The sequence below is a fragment of the Ailuropoda melanoleuca genome, chromosome 3 (genome assembly GCF_002007445.2).
Source record: "Ailuropoda melanoleuca isolate Jingjing chromosome 3, ASM200744v2, whole genome shotgun sequence".
Lineage (NCBI taxonomy): Eukaryota > Metazoa > Chordata > Mammalia > Carnivora > Ursidae > Ailuropoda > Ailuropoda melanoleuca.
The window spans coordinates 113,096,370-113,111,563 of record NC_048220.1 but is presented as its reverse complement, the minus strand read 5'-3'; the positions used below and the strand labels follow the sequence as shown (position 1 = coordinate 113,111,563).

General features: G+C 34.5%; 1 protein-coding gene across 1 annotated transcript in view; it reads right to left on the bottom strand.

The window, feature by feature from the left end:
* The window catches only part of FGF10 (fibroblast growth factor 10), an 80,317-nt gene that overhangs the window by 22,988 nt on the left and 42,135 nt on the right, over positions 1-15,194 (bottom strand). The gene's annotated exons all lie outside the window — the stretch shown is intronic.

Sequence of the window (15,194 nt, the reverse complement as noted above, 5' to 3'; positions counted from 1 at the left end):
AAAGAATACTCTCAGATGAAATAGATAGCATTAAGTCCAAATGGTAATATTCTAAAATAACTGCATACACATTTTTATGTGAATGCTAAAAATAAACTTTATTAAATGCTACTGTTTTCCTTTATGGTTGTTATAACCATTATTATGGTAGGGAACACACAGACCTTATATAAATAGTATATAAACTGGTCTATCAGAAAAATATCAAAATAATTTAAATTGCTTTTAGGTTAGGGATTATTAGTTCAGTTGATTAGACATTGCCATTTTTTGCTAAGATTATTGTCTATTTAGTTTAAAATAGCAAAAACCCTACTTGGATCTTTTATTCAAACTGATTTGATCCTAGTGGTTATATTTTGCATTCATATTCTGATCATTAAAAATTATATTGTGGGTAACACTGTAAATAGTTATGACCGGTAAAATTATTACCATTGGTAATGACATCATTTATACAGGATAGCTAAAGGTAAAAAGAGACATGGGTGAATGGGAAGTGACTCAAAAATATATTTGGGAGCTAGATTTATATTTTTTTGTCAAAATAGAAATTAAACAAGATTAGATCTTTCCCTAAAAATGTATGCACTTATTTTGGAGCTCCTTTCTTGCTGGGGTCTCCCACTAAGACTTTGTTTCACCACATCTTTTTTTTATCTTGGAGCTTTGCCCAGTAACTGAGACTCTAAGAAACTGCTTGCATTATATCCATCAACATCCAAATGCTTATGTCTACTAACTTTACGTGATTTTAGTTTTTATTAAATAATTGCACTGATAAGAGAAAAAGGAAGAGGGAATTGAAAATGTAGCTTTGTGCCTTTAATTAGAGACTCAGAAATTTTTCTCATGTTTGGTTCAGTGTTTTCTAAAAAAGCACTGACATTTAAAACATTCTTTAAAAGGTCATTTTGAAGACATGTGAGCAAGTTGTACTGAGGGTGTTGTATGTGCAATTAGGGTTCCTTTCTCTGTAAAGCCTTGCCAGAGTCTTAGATGAATGAGGATCTACCAGCTCAGTTTTTAACACCTTCTGTATCTTTGGGTCTGACACAATGTTGTTGATCCCATTTTGCATGCAAAAAACCATATGGGACTGAGAATTAGAAACAGTTACCAGCCAAGCTATTATAACACATATAACCAAAGACCACCAAGGGCAGAAATCATACTTGCATCATGCTAAAAGGAATGTGAAACAGTGCCATGACTATTATGGTTACTCAATACTTAATGATTGGTTGATATTTACATGTGGATGCTTGGGGGCTAGACCTGGAGACATCTAGGTTTTGTTTCTGATGGTAGTGCTGTTGAATATAAGTAACTAAAGGAAAAAAAAAAGACAAATGCTTTCTTTTCTGTCTTTGCTCTTGAGAAACAACTAACAGGGTTAAACCCACCATATGTGTAAAGCACAAGTATGAACTCCATTTTACCACGGAATACTACAGAAATATGCTCAGTGTTTTGTTAAAAACTTTATACTCTTGGTAGGGAGTCTGTTGATAGTAGTTCCAGCTTTGTCTTGGTAGATCGTGAGCTGTATGAATTTGGAAGAGCCATTTAACCCGTCAGAGTCTCCTTCCTCATCTGTAAAATAAGGAGGTTGCTCCAGAGGTGATTATCAAAGTCTTTTCCAGCTTTACAATTCTATGATCTATGAACAAGAGCCAAAAATACAATTTAGGATTTGGCACCTGATTTTATACTACGCTGGGGCCATGAAACTGCTTCCTTCATTAATCTCACATGTTGAATTTCTCTGTGTAACCCGGTTTGACTTTGTGGTTTTTTCCTTCAAAGGAACTAAGTATACTATCCCTTTGGCAACTGCAGGTGATTCTTAAAAGAGCTTTTAATCATACTTGGAAAATAAACGTAGTGTTTAGTGGTGCAACACATCCTACTGCCCTCTAGTGGGTGAAACCATATCTTCCCTAGCTTACCTGCAGAATAGGTTAAGATAGCACTTCTCAAACTAATCACGTGGCGGGGTGTGTGTGTGTGTGCTTGTGTGTGTGTCTCATTTTCAGGTGATTTCATTGCTGCTTGTCCTAGGACCGTACTTTGACTAGCAGGAGTTTAAGTGATGAGTGTTCTTTGGCACATAACTGGTTCAAGGAAGGAAGGAAACCCATTTGGCGTGTGCTGAGAAGTAAGTTTCTAGTTAGTAAAAGATGAAAAGGAAGGAGAAGAAAGGGGGAGGAGGGAGAAGGATGATCAGAGGGTAAGAAGGAGGAGGAATAGAGGGAAGTAAGTCCATCAGATTGAAAGGGCTCATTTGGCAAAGCCACATTGCTTTTAACCACTAGCCATCTCTAGAAAGTTTCCAAGTCTAGGCTTAATATGGCAGTATATACATTAGGACTTAGGGCCCCACTAATATTTTATTACATTTTAGTAAATTTTAATTAAAAGATAGGGAGGACTACCAAAAAATTAGAATTAATTGAGCCTAATTTGGAAGACAATTCTACAATTATGTAAAAACACATTAAAATCAGTCTAGACAGAAAATATTCCCCATATTTGTGTAATTTATTACAGAAGGAAGCTGTGTTGATGGAACACTGAGTACATATGTCCAGATGCAATGAACTCTTGCAGAGTGGGATTACTTTCCAGACAGAAGAGTAGTCTAAGTTTAGCAGCAAAGAATTGGATCTATGTCCAAAGCCCTTGTACTTGACCCTCTGCTAAGCACACTGAGGTCCTCACCTTGATGGCCCCAGTGTATACATATGGAAGCTGAAATTGGAAAAGATCAGAGTCAAGGTCCAAATTCTAATGAGACATCAAATATGTAGGCTCTTCACTGCTAGATTATGTTGCATTTCATTGATTTTCAAAATGTTAACTCCAGTTGACTAACAGATGAAGTGAGTCCTTTCCCTCTGTGATTTGATTTCCATATCCTCCACAGCCGCCTCTGTAGTGCATTGGAAGGTGATGCTGAGACTGCCAATTGGAATGATAAATGATGTGTGTCTGGATCCCACTATCTTAACATTTGTATTTTATGTGTGGGGAGTTGACTGTAGGAAGAGGGAGGAGCTGGCAGGAGGAGAGAAGGCAGAGCCTGACCCTCTCATCTGTTTTAGATCTGACTTCCTATTCGCTCATCCCATTCTCTAACTAACTCTTCTGGGCCTCACTTTCTTTTCAGAAGCAAATGGTCACATGGTGATTAGGTGATTATCATTTCTTTTGCTCCTACAGCTAGGAAGGACACCACTTCCTTACACTAATGGTGTTACTCCAAATTTATCTTCCTAGTTTTGCTTCCAGTAAGCCTCATTGTCTTGAAGCTTTGTGATGTCCCATATCATGTTTCTGAATGAGGATATAAGTGCTTTCTCATTTTGTCTATAACTTTGGGCTCTCCATCTTCTCCCTTTTTGCCATATTATCCCTGCATTCTAGAATGAGAATCTCTGAAAAATACTGCTTTTTCCAGCCCTTTCTCAAGTGTGTTTTGAATATTCCCAGGAATCATCTGCAAAGATTTCTTGAAACCCAATACCAACATAAGTTTTCTTCTAATTCACTGAAAAGAAATGCTTGCCATATTATCATCCCAACTACAAACGCAAATAGTCACTTCACATAAAAACTATACTCAGAAATGCCTTCGATGCTTATCAATAGAAGTGCCTTTAGAGGTTATATTGAAGAATGTCAGTAATTTGGATTGGACAGATTGGATGTATACAGTAGTTAAATGAATTACCTCACTTCATACAGCAGTGGTTAACCAGGTTTTTCCAACCCTAGCCTAATGTTCTTTCTACTAGTTCTAGAAAAATGATGCTATGCAAAGTAGCTTCTCTCCAGGATGGTAATGACTGGAGAACAAGAAAGCTGATGCCTGATACTGTTTAATCAGCTGGCAAATAAATATCCTGGTCATAAACCAACCTCAGGAAGGCTCAGTGGAAATTAATTACAAACACTGAGAGGAAATAACTGAGTGTAAGAAAATTTCTATAGCACAGAACTTTTCTCCCTCTTCCTACTCTTTTTCACTTGAATGGTTTCCCCTAGTAATGAATAGGATTTTGAAGATCTGATATTGTATGTAGTCTAATCTCTTTCACATAGTGCCAGACTCAGAATTTAACTTCAACATAAGGAAGGGTGAATAACAGCAAGAGAATAGCTAAAGATCAGAATAGCTTGTCTTTTTCTAACCACCAGTTATAAGGACTTATACAGACAGGTGGGATTATGTGGGTCACAACAAAACAATGATCAATCGTCACTCACCAAGAGACACTCATGCATCCTCATGAGAAGAAATGACCTACTCCACTTTCCCTCAAGCAAGCACTATTAGATTGGAAAAGTCTCCAGATCTCTTTTTTGCATCAAGAAGTTTTGATGCAAAACTTCGGTATCCTTAGTCCTGTTCACAGCAAGTATTCTACTTAGTATGTATCTTGGTGTAGCATAAAAAAAAAAATCTTTCATATTAAGTATACCTTATCAAAAGAAAATTTAAACAGAGTCTTCTTGGGAATTCTCCCGGGAGGAAACATTCAGATTTTATGATCCCAAACCTACATGCCAAATATAACTTATGGCATGCTAAATTTACTTGTTGATTTACAACTTGAGCATCATTAATGGAAATCGATGTAGTTCTATTTATTTTGTATTACTTTGTCGTTTAATACATGGAAGCTAATCATAGAAAACAAATCCTTCATACAAATTCACTAGTAGTTAAACTATATGCTTAGATGTTGCCTATATACCAAGCTTTAATTTACTGTTTTCCTCCCTGTTGACTATACATGTTGGAAAAGTACAGATTGTGAAAAGGGAAAAAAATAGTTCTGTAAACACGCTATAGAATATGCTGTATTATATACACAGACCCACTTTAATAACTCATAATTTACTTATATTCTTTAATATTAAAAATATCAGGACATAATTAGTGACTGTTAATAATGATAATCTCAACACTAGAGGTGATAGTCAATTATTCTTAGAACCTATGTTCTTTATCACCTGACTCAAAGTGAGAAAAGAATCTCTCTTAGATAAGATAGAATTACCACCTTTACTACCATTACTATTGTAAACAATTTCTCCAATCCTAACAAAGAATCTAGGATTTAATGATTGTAATTGTGAATGTTATTTAATTTTCTAAAACAGGTAAGCCTATGCTATATTAATGATCCCTGGACTCTAGAATATTTTATTTTGGAAAAGAAAAAGCATGCTACTGACCCTGAAATATGATAAAGATAACATAAAGAGAAAGCTACCATTGCACCTTAAAAAAATACTAATTAATCAGATTCAATAATACACTATAGGAAGATGCCATTGTGGTTAAATAAGATTTATCTAGAAATTCAAGCATAGTTTAATATTGAGTAACTATACCCTTTGATAAAACTAGTATTTAATATTAACCAAAGGGGTGCCTGGCTGGCTCAGTTGGTGGATTGTGCGACTCTTGGTCTCAGGGCTGTGGATTCGAGCCCCAAGTTGGGTGTGGAGATTACTTAAAAATTTTTAAAAAATGAAAAAAAAATTAACCAAGAAGTTCAGGTCAATGAAATACAACATTGAATAGAAATTGGAAGGATAGGTATTGAAAAGAGGAAGCCATACTATCATTACCTTTGGGTAAATAGGATTACCTAACTACAATACCCAGATAATCTACCGAAAGCCTTAGTAGTTCTTTAAGTTGGTTCAATACAAGATATTTAAAATTAATAGTTTTTCTATATGCCAACCACTATTTGAAAGTAATCCCTTTATAAATCATGAGAAATAAAAAATAAGAAACAATCTTGAGCAAAATACGCAGGACTTACAGGAAGAAACTTATATTGAGAGATACAAAAAAGATGAATATAAAGAGTTATGAGTATTATAAACATTTCAGATTTTCATTTATTATGTACTGGATACAATTTCGATGTTCTAACTTGGTAAAGGGGTCCTTCTATCCCACTGGGAAAAATAGTTAAGAATAGCAAAATTTTACCTTTAAAAATATATAATTTTGAGGAAAGCATTTTCTATCAGATAATGCATTATACAGATATAATAACTTCAACAATGTGACAGTGGCACAAAGGTTAATGGATGGGAGGACAGCTGGGACACTAGTTATCCTACATGTAAACATTTCCATCAAGCAGAGGGAGTGTGGACTTCTATTGGAAATATGACATGACTTTTTATCACTTCTCAGTTTACTCATGAAAATGTCATTTCTATCCTGACTCTTCAAACTGTTAATCCTTGTTCTGCCCTCAACTGTTTGCATACATTAGAGGCACTGCAAAGACTTCTCAGGTTGAATATTTTTGAATTTATGACTACACAATATCTTTAAAAAATTGTAGCAGTATCAAAAATTTTGAGGGATATGGGATGCATTCTTATAAGTACGATTTTTAAAACTGTATTTAAACTAATCAGAAAGCCAAAACAAGGGGCTTGAAAATAGCGTGTTAGTAAAAAATAGATTTCTTTTTTAGTGTTGCTCCATTGTTACCAAAATATGATTAAGAATACATTTTCCCATGTAACAGTGCCCTTTATTATGGTTTCATCAAGCAGATAATTTGTAATTTTTAAGAGCATTAGTTTTTTATACTTATGAGTCCTGAATCTTGTAACATACTAAACTTGTCTATTCTTACTAGCTACTTGAAAACCTAAGGGACACTATTTACAGTCCATTCCTAGCATAATTATGTTTGAAGGTAAAAAATTTGTGTTAACTCATTCTCGACTACATCTACAATTTCAACTTGTATATTATCTATTATATTTACATGCCTTTTAAATAAATTAGAATTAGACATAGTGTAAGAAAATTATAAATAATTAATAGTCAAATACAGTTTATGATTCAGATAGCATGAAAAACAGAAGATTCATTGTAGGATGCTGGACAATTACCTAAATATTTATATAATGGGGAGTGATTGGATCCTGTCCTCAAATTGATGTTACACTCTGAGTTAATGAAAGCATTAACTTTGAAAAACAATACCATCATGTAATCAGATGTAAAAGTATAGGGAAATAATCTGGTCTTGGGGCATGAGAAAACATAAAACACAAGGACATACTCTCAAAGTGAAAATGATAGATTTGAATATAAAAAAATAATGATTCTGTATATTATTCTATACATAATAAAAAGATTTAAAAAGAGAACATTTCTACTACAAATTTGACAAGGAAACTAACCCCAATCCATTAAGAGCTCGCGTTAATCAATGAAAAAGAAGAGCTAAAATGCAACAGAAAATTAGGCAAATGACATAAAAAATACATCTCAAAAGAAAAATACAGGCTTTAAACATGCAAAATATTTAACCCCTAAATTAGTAAGAAAAATTCAAATTAAAATAAGATAAAATGTTTTGCTTATCAAATTAGCTAAAATAAAAAGAACCAATGATAGCCAATGTTGGTATGGGTTTGGTAAACTCATGACAGGTGTGTAAATTAAAACATTTTAAAGCAATTAAGCAACTTACTGGAATAACCTTAAAACTGTTAAACACTTTAACCAAATAATTTCACTTTTAGAAATCTGTACCAAAAAAGTTAGGAATGACAGAAACAGATTGATGTACTAAATAGTACACTGAAATCATTATGTGTACCAACAACAATGGAAAACAACCCAAATGTCCAACTAAACGTGTGTTAAATAAATTATTCTATTCTATTATTGTTATATTTCCATTGACAATCATAGAAAATGTTAGAAAATGTTAGAAATAGCATCATTTAGTACTGTAAGCTCTAAATATGATACTGTATGATCGCAATTCTCTAAGCTACTATTCAGTGCATGTCTTATATATTACTTATAATTATCAGAAAGGAGGAAGATAATCTAAAATAACTGTGATTATTTCTGAGTGATAGCCTTATTGGTGATTTTCCTTTTTAATCTTCTCTATTTTCCACAGCCAGTACTTTGAACATTTTTTTCTGAGTGCAAAATAGTCAGAAAAGAAGACTTGATAATCAAAGTGGAGAGATACTAAAAGACACAGAAATTACGAAGCTCTGTGTAGACCTCCTAGAGTTCCTGAAGTGATGGGAGCTCCTGTTTGCCATTGAGAGGAGATAAATGCCATAACTCCATAGGAAGATGGGGGCAGATACCATTCAGATTAACAAAAGCACCTGTCCAGCATGTTTAGCTTCCTAAGCTTTGATGTGTTTAAAAGATCAGCAGAGCTTTCCCCTTGCCCTCTCTCATTGCAGCACAAGCTCAAAGAAGCATTTATTATGAAGAGGCTAAATTGTAACAAAAGCCTCTCCTAGCTTTGAATTAAAATGTAAAGTTTATCTGTAGCTTTATTTATCAGAAATGCCCCAACAGATGAGTTACCCTATTAATTCTCATTAGCTTTTTGTGACTTCAAGTATCAAAGACAAATAATAAAGAAAATTTATTATTTTTTCAGTGAGGAATGTTATAAGGTAGAAAATTAATTTAGAATAGCAAACTATATTTAGATTTATATTGTCAACCAGCTACTTAATAATAATTTGAAAGGGTGTGTTACAAATATCAGTTAGAGTGTGGATAGAGGTGCATGTAAAGCCAAATCAATGAATCTAATTTTCTGTTCATTTAGCACCAAGTATATTTAATTTTAAAAAGCCCCTTTCCTTTTACCATTTTCCTTTCTATAAGTGATCAAAGCGAACAATGAATATGATTTAAGGAGGGTATTTTTTGAAAACTTCTAACATATTGAATCTGTCTCAAAACAGATTAAAATTCAAGCACAAAGGACATTTAAAGTTTTTGTTTACTTATTCTCATCTGAAGTCTGTACATCTTAGGTTCTAAGTGTTGCAGTGTGATGATCAGAATAGTTAGGTCGTTTTAGAATTCGGTAATACAAGCAAGTGTAAATTAACCCACCCCTCAAAAATGTTACACATACTGTAATCTAATTGGTGTTTAACTTTTAAATGTAGAAATGATATTTCTGTCCTTACAATATATTAAAGAAATGTGGGGTTGATGAAAATAGAAAAAACACAAAATAAAAATAAAAGTTTAGTATAAGGCATCCTGTAAGAGAAATAATCCTTCTTTATATGAACGGGCTATGTTCTGTCCTAGCAAGAGAATTTTTCATGTTGTGTATTTGCTAATTATCTGAAATGCAGTGATAACCTCCTATCAACACACTACATGTGAAACAGAGACCTCTTAGGCCCATGCTGAGAAATTTCCACTTATTTATTCTTTTCCCACTTTGAGATTCTTTGAAGGTGTCCTCTTATCTTAAAGTTCTCCTCTTGCCATTTGACCCCTATCTTTAACATCTTGCTTTCTACTCTTTGCTCTTAAGCTTCTCACCTTCTCACTTTTGACTGGATTCTCCCCTCTTCTTCAGGCTTTTTATTATCTTGAACAAAGAACTACCAGCCATCTGCCCCCATTCTTTTTATGCTCCTATCAACACCTATCTCTTGCCTCTGAAGGCTTAGGTCTCCATTCTTGTATTTCTTTAAAGTAAGTGCAAACTTATTCATTTCTCTTAACTTTACATTTGTTTCTTCACTATTAGGTTAATAGGACAGAAAATGGTAAGAAATCAGAATTTATGGAAGACTAGGAATGAAGAATTTTAGAATATAGTCATGATCTTTTCCCACTTACCAATTACCACTACTGCCAAAGTGACCAGAACTTTCCACTTCACATGCACTTACTACTTTAGATTGTCAAGGAGGAGTGGTAATAAAGAAAAGAGGAATATATAAAAAATGATAGTAGCAGATGAAGCTGAATTAGTAGGTGGAGGGAAAAAGCAAGAGTATGTATCAACATAGAATTTGGAAGGTGACACGAAAATGGCCCAAAGAACAGGAATACCATTAATGGGCTTCTTCTTTCCCAATCCTTTCAAGGATTGCCTAAGAGCTATAAACTTAAGTTAGAGCCATAAACCTGTGAAATCTACCCTTGTACCCATAAAGTGCCTCTTTTTTCAGCTTCTTGATACTTTCCTTTAACTCTTTAAAAAACACCCAGCATTCACTTAATAACAAAATACTATGAGACATAATAAAAGTTTGAAAGCTTAAGAACATGGCTTATGCAGGCTTTAAGACACAGTTAATCCCAGGACACAGTTAATTATTTCTGTAGAATGATGGCATTAGGCATTGTCTTTTGCCAGTGTAATAGTTTTACTTTTCATTATTCTAAGGATATTAACATAAATGATTGCTAGCCCGTATCTCTCACTTTATGACTGAAAAGTGTGAGCAAACATTAAATTCTGAAAGAGAATGCCTTTTGAGAATTTAGGCTCCAGTGGGATAGCTGTTTTTGATAAACAGCTAGTCCTCTTTCTAAGATTTAGAATCTACCACATTGGGTAAATTAAAAAGAAAAAAAAAAAACAGGAGAAAAGAGACTTAGGATTTTATATATTCTCCTCCACTCAAAGAAAAAGAAAAAGGTGAAGTCAAAGGTAGAATTATCCCAGGAAGAAAAGAATCCACTTCCCTATAAATATCCTAGTAATTAACATGAGAAGTACTCTAAATTAGGATGGATTTATGTGATGATCTGATTTATATCATTGTCTATCTAATGAGAGAAAAATTTATTCTAACCAATTCTTTCTTTGTTTCTATTTTTTACCATCTCTGGGGTCTGTCTGATGTCTAGGTTCCAGAGTGAAAGTTTGCACATGAGTTGTTAGTGAAATAAATGGCAATAAATGTGTATTAATCTAATAAATATGCTAGTGTAAGATTTTATTTTTTTATTTTTATAAAAAATTTATTTGAGAGAGAAAAGGAGAGAACGAGTGAGAGAGCACAAGCAGGGGCAGCGGCAGGAGGAGAGGGAAGGTCAGAAGAAGGCTCCCCATGGAGCAGTAGCCGGGAGCCCCAAGTGGCCTGATCCCAGGGTCCTGGGATCATGACCTGAGCCTAAGGCAGACGCTTAACCAACTGAGCCACCCAGGTGCCCAATAGTGTAAGGTTTTATAATGGAATTTGCTTCTTTCCTATTTATATTATGCAGAATCTTTGAACATGTCTTATTGGAATTTGATGTATATAGTAAATACTGGGCTAAATAAATATTGGTTAGATTTATCTTTTAAGGAATTCTTAGAAAGGAACAAGAGTTTAAAGTAAAAGTCCATCACTCAGTTCTACCTATTAGGTCATGGATCTGATCTATTGATTACAGTGAAAGACCAGCATAATATGGTCCATTATTTTACATATTCAGGTAGATAGATGATACAGAAAGAGATGGAGGGAAGGAGGGAAAGAAAGAAAGAAAGAGAGAGAGAGTGGGAGGGAGGGAAGACATAAAATGACAAGACATTGGGCAAAACAATAAAAGCTCTACAGTGTCCACATTACAGACCACTCCCATGATAAGGGGATTGTCTCAGAAGATATTTCACACCATCGTTTGAAGACCTAAATCAATCAGAGAACTATCAAGGTTGCTCAGCACTGCTACTGAAGGACCCAGTTGTTAGAACAGGAACATGACTGCATTTTATCGCAAGTGATGGGGAAGAAATTATAGGACAGTGGATTGTTCATAGAATTTAAAATCAGACAGACTTGAACCCAGTTCTACTTTTTATTATTTTAGGTGGTACTAAACAACCCTAGTTCATAAAGTTCATGTAAGGAATAAATTACTTAATACATGGAAAATGTTTAACAAATAATGGTTACTTTTATTTTTGTATTCTAACCCAGTAGGCTTTGCAAAAATACCATTTGGTGACTATAGAGGCAGAGTTGGGAAGGCAGCCCTGTCTTTTCTAACATAAGCTTTAAAAATTAGGTATGTATCCCTAATAACTCCATTGTTCCTTTGATATGTGTGAAGTTAATCCTATTTGGAAGCTAGTAGATGTATATTTTCAGTCTGTACCACCTATTGCTATGTATTCCTTAGTTGTCTCCTCTATAAAATTATATTCTTTTAGTTTTAAATTTGATCTTCATCAGCATCACAGACAAATCAATGACTGCTTGTGAAGTACCATCTGTATCATTTACTGCAGGGAGTAGTAGTCACACTCTCACATCTGGACCTTGCTCTTAGTTCAGCCACAAAAATTCAGTGAATACTGTGTCAGGCACATCATGTCAAGGGGCAAACCAATTTATGAAAAGTTAATAAATGTTCAATGTAGTGGTCACAAATCCATCTGTAAATATACAGGTCATAGTACAAACAATAACTTCAACCAGGGCATCTGGGTGGCTCAGTTGGTTAAGCATCTGCCTTTGGCTCAGGTCAAGATCCCAGGGCCCTGGGATGGAGTCCCGCATCAGGCTTCCTGCTCAGTGGGGAGCCTGTTTCTCCCTCTCCCTCTGCCTGCTGCTCTGCCTACTTGTGCACTCTCTCTTTCTGCCACATAAACAAGCAAACAAACAAGTAAACAAACAAAGTCTTTAAAAAAAATAACTTCAGCAGAAGTTCAAGGGAATGAGTATTTTGAATTAGGAAAATGACGGAGGGTTTTATGGAAAAAGCAGAATGCATTATTCAAAATATTTACTGATTGCCAGCTCTAGGTCAAGCAGTCTAGAACAACATAGGTAGGAAGAGAGAGCTAAGGGACCCTTAGAATAAAGGAAATGAAAATTCTTTGTAACATTGCCCGCATTAAAGTTCATCTACATTTTAAAGCAATCAGTTACACACTTACAGACATTTCAGTAATTTAGGCTGAGGACTCTTTCTCAGAGTTCAGTGTTATTTGTAAACTTAAGGGTATTACTTTTTACTCTGTAAAAGTAAAAAATCCTGCTTGCAGACAGTTCAGGGAAAAGCTATGATTAAGGAACAGGAGAGTTGTACAGATGAGAATCCAGACATAGGGACCAAGAGGACAAGCCAAGAGGACAAGATTTCTGTTGGAAATCTGGGCAGAGAGTGAACAAAGGGACGTCCATAGAGAACAATGAGAAGGGCGCGTGCATGACAACACAGTAAGGCGTCTGCTCCTTTCCAACCCAAGTACTTGAATGCAGTCCGTCGTCATAGTCCAGTTTTGGGGTTTACACAAACTGTATCCCTGCGTGAGGATACATTCAGGTAGATGATGGTACCATGTTCCATTAAAGACAAACTGTTAGCAAAAGAGCATTTGGAGCAATTGTACTTTCATTAAGTTGCTATAAAACCATTTGAAATTTTTAAAAAGATTGAATGAATGTTTTTGTTCCCTAAATGTAAATCAAACAGAGTAAAAATGCCAGATTAAAGTGGAATTGTAATTGGGCAATAATTTTTCTTTTTACCAAAATAGGGTTTTCCTAATTTTTTTCCCCAATTCCCTGACCCACTTCTGCTTCCAGGAATAAAAAATTTTGTATTTCCAATACTTAGTATTGAGAGAATGCAAGTTTTCCTTCGAGATGATTTTCTGTGAAACATTTGCTAATAATAACAGTTTCAGCATTGTTCTGATTTTGGTATGTACTGGGTCAGCGGTTTCTAGGGGTCAGTAAAGGGAAGGAAGTGTTTGGACTTTCAAAGGATCTCATTTGAAAAATAACTTTTTGAATTTGGATAAAAGCACTTTTACACTCCTAGCAACTTCCCTGATTCAGGCTACAGTAGTAATTACAATTACTTGCTGGCTCCCTTCTTTTCATATTTTGTGGGGACCTTCAATCTATGGCCTTGGGTGCCTTAAAGATTTCAATTGTTGTGATCAGTGGTCACATTACACTTGGCCTATCACCTGAATATGCATCATTTCCCATCATGTGAATATTTTGTAGTGATAAAATGATCAAATTTATTTTAAAGCATCATACTAGCTTTTTATCATTATGTAATTATAATGATTCCATGTAAGAGTCTACAGAATATCTTAACCTTAAAAATGGTCTTCAAGTGCCAAAAGATTGGGAATTACTGACAGTATATTGTTTGTTTTATTGAAAAATAATGAATAATAGAATGAGAAAACAAAAAGATTCAATTTGAAGATACATTGGGGAAAAATAAGTAAAATAAAACTGAACTAGGATTGTATTTTCCAAGACATCAAATTTCAACCATATTTTTTATTCTTCTGTTTCTAAGAATATTAATACATTAAAATTCCCATTATTATTGAAATTCTGTTTATATTAGCTCAAGCAAATGGCCATTACCATCATCAATTTCAACCCAAATGCAGGATTATTCTCTGCAATATGTTTGGGTATCTCTCATCTTAAAAACAACCTACCTTTCCCCCCCTAGATTTCAAATATTTTTAAAAATTTTATTAAGCTTCTAATTTTAATTCCAGTATAGTTAGCATATAATGTTAGTTTCAGATGTACAACAGTGATTCAACAATTCTATATATTGCTCAGTGCTCATCATGATAAGTTTACTCTTTAATCCCCACCACCTCTTTACCCCGTCCCCCTACCCACCATCAGTTTGCCCTCTATAGTTAAGAGAGTTTTCCTTTGTTTGTTTTGTTTCTTAAATTCCACATATGAGTGAAATCATATGGTATTTGTCTTTCTCTCACTTATTTCTCTTAGCCTTATGCTCTCTAGCTCCATTTGTGTTGTTGCAAATGGCAAGATTTCATTCTTTTTTATGGCTGAATAATATTCCATTGCATATATATATATACCACTCCTTCTTTATCCACTCATCTATCAATGGACACCAGGGCTGCTTCCATAATTTGGCTATTGTAAATAATTCTGCACTAAACATAAGGGTGCATATATCCTCTCAAATTAATGTTTTTGTATTCTTTGGGTAAATACCCAGTAGTGTGATTACTGGATCATAGGGTAGTTCTATTTTTAATTTTTTGAGGAACTTCCGTATTGTTTTCCACAGTGGCTGCACCAGTTTGCAGTCCCACCAGCAGTGCATGAGGGTTCTTTTTTTCTCCACATCCTTGCCAACACTTTTTGTTTCTTATCTTTTTGATTTTAGTCATTCTGACAGGTGTGAGAATAAACAACCTACATTTGACCATGGGTTTTACCCAAGTTTCTTTCCATTTTTTTCCTCCCTGTCTCAGCAAAACATAAATTATCTATACGTCTCACTTTTTGTCCTCTTCCTCAGCTCAATAGGACTGGGCTTCCACTCGGCACCTTTCATCAGGCACCAACAATCCCCTGTTGCCAAATTCCGATGG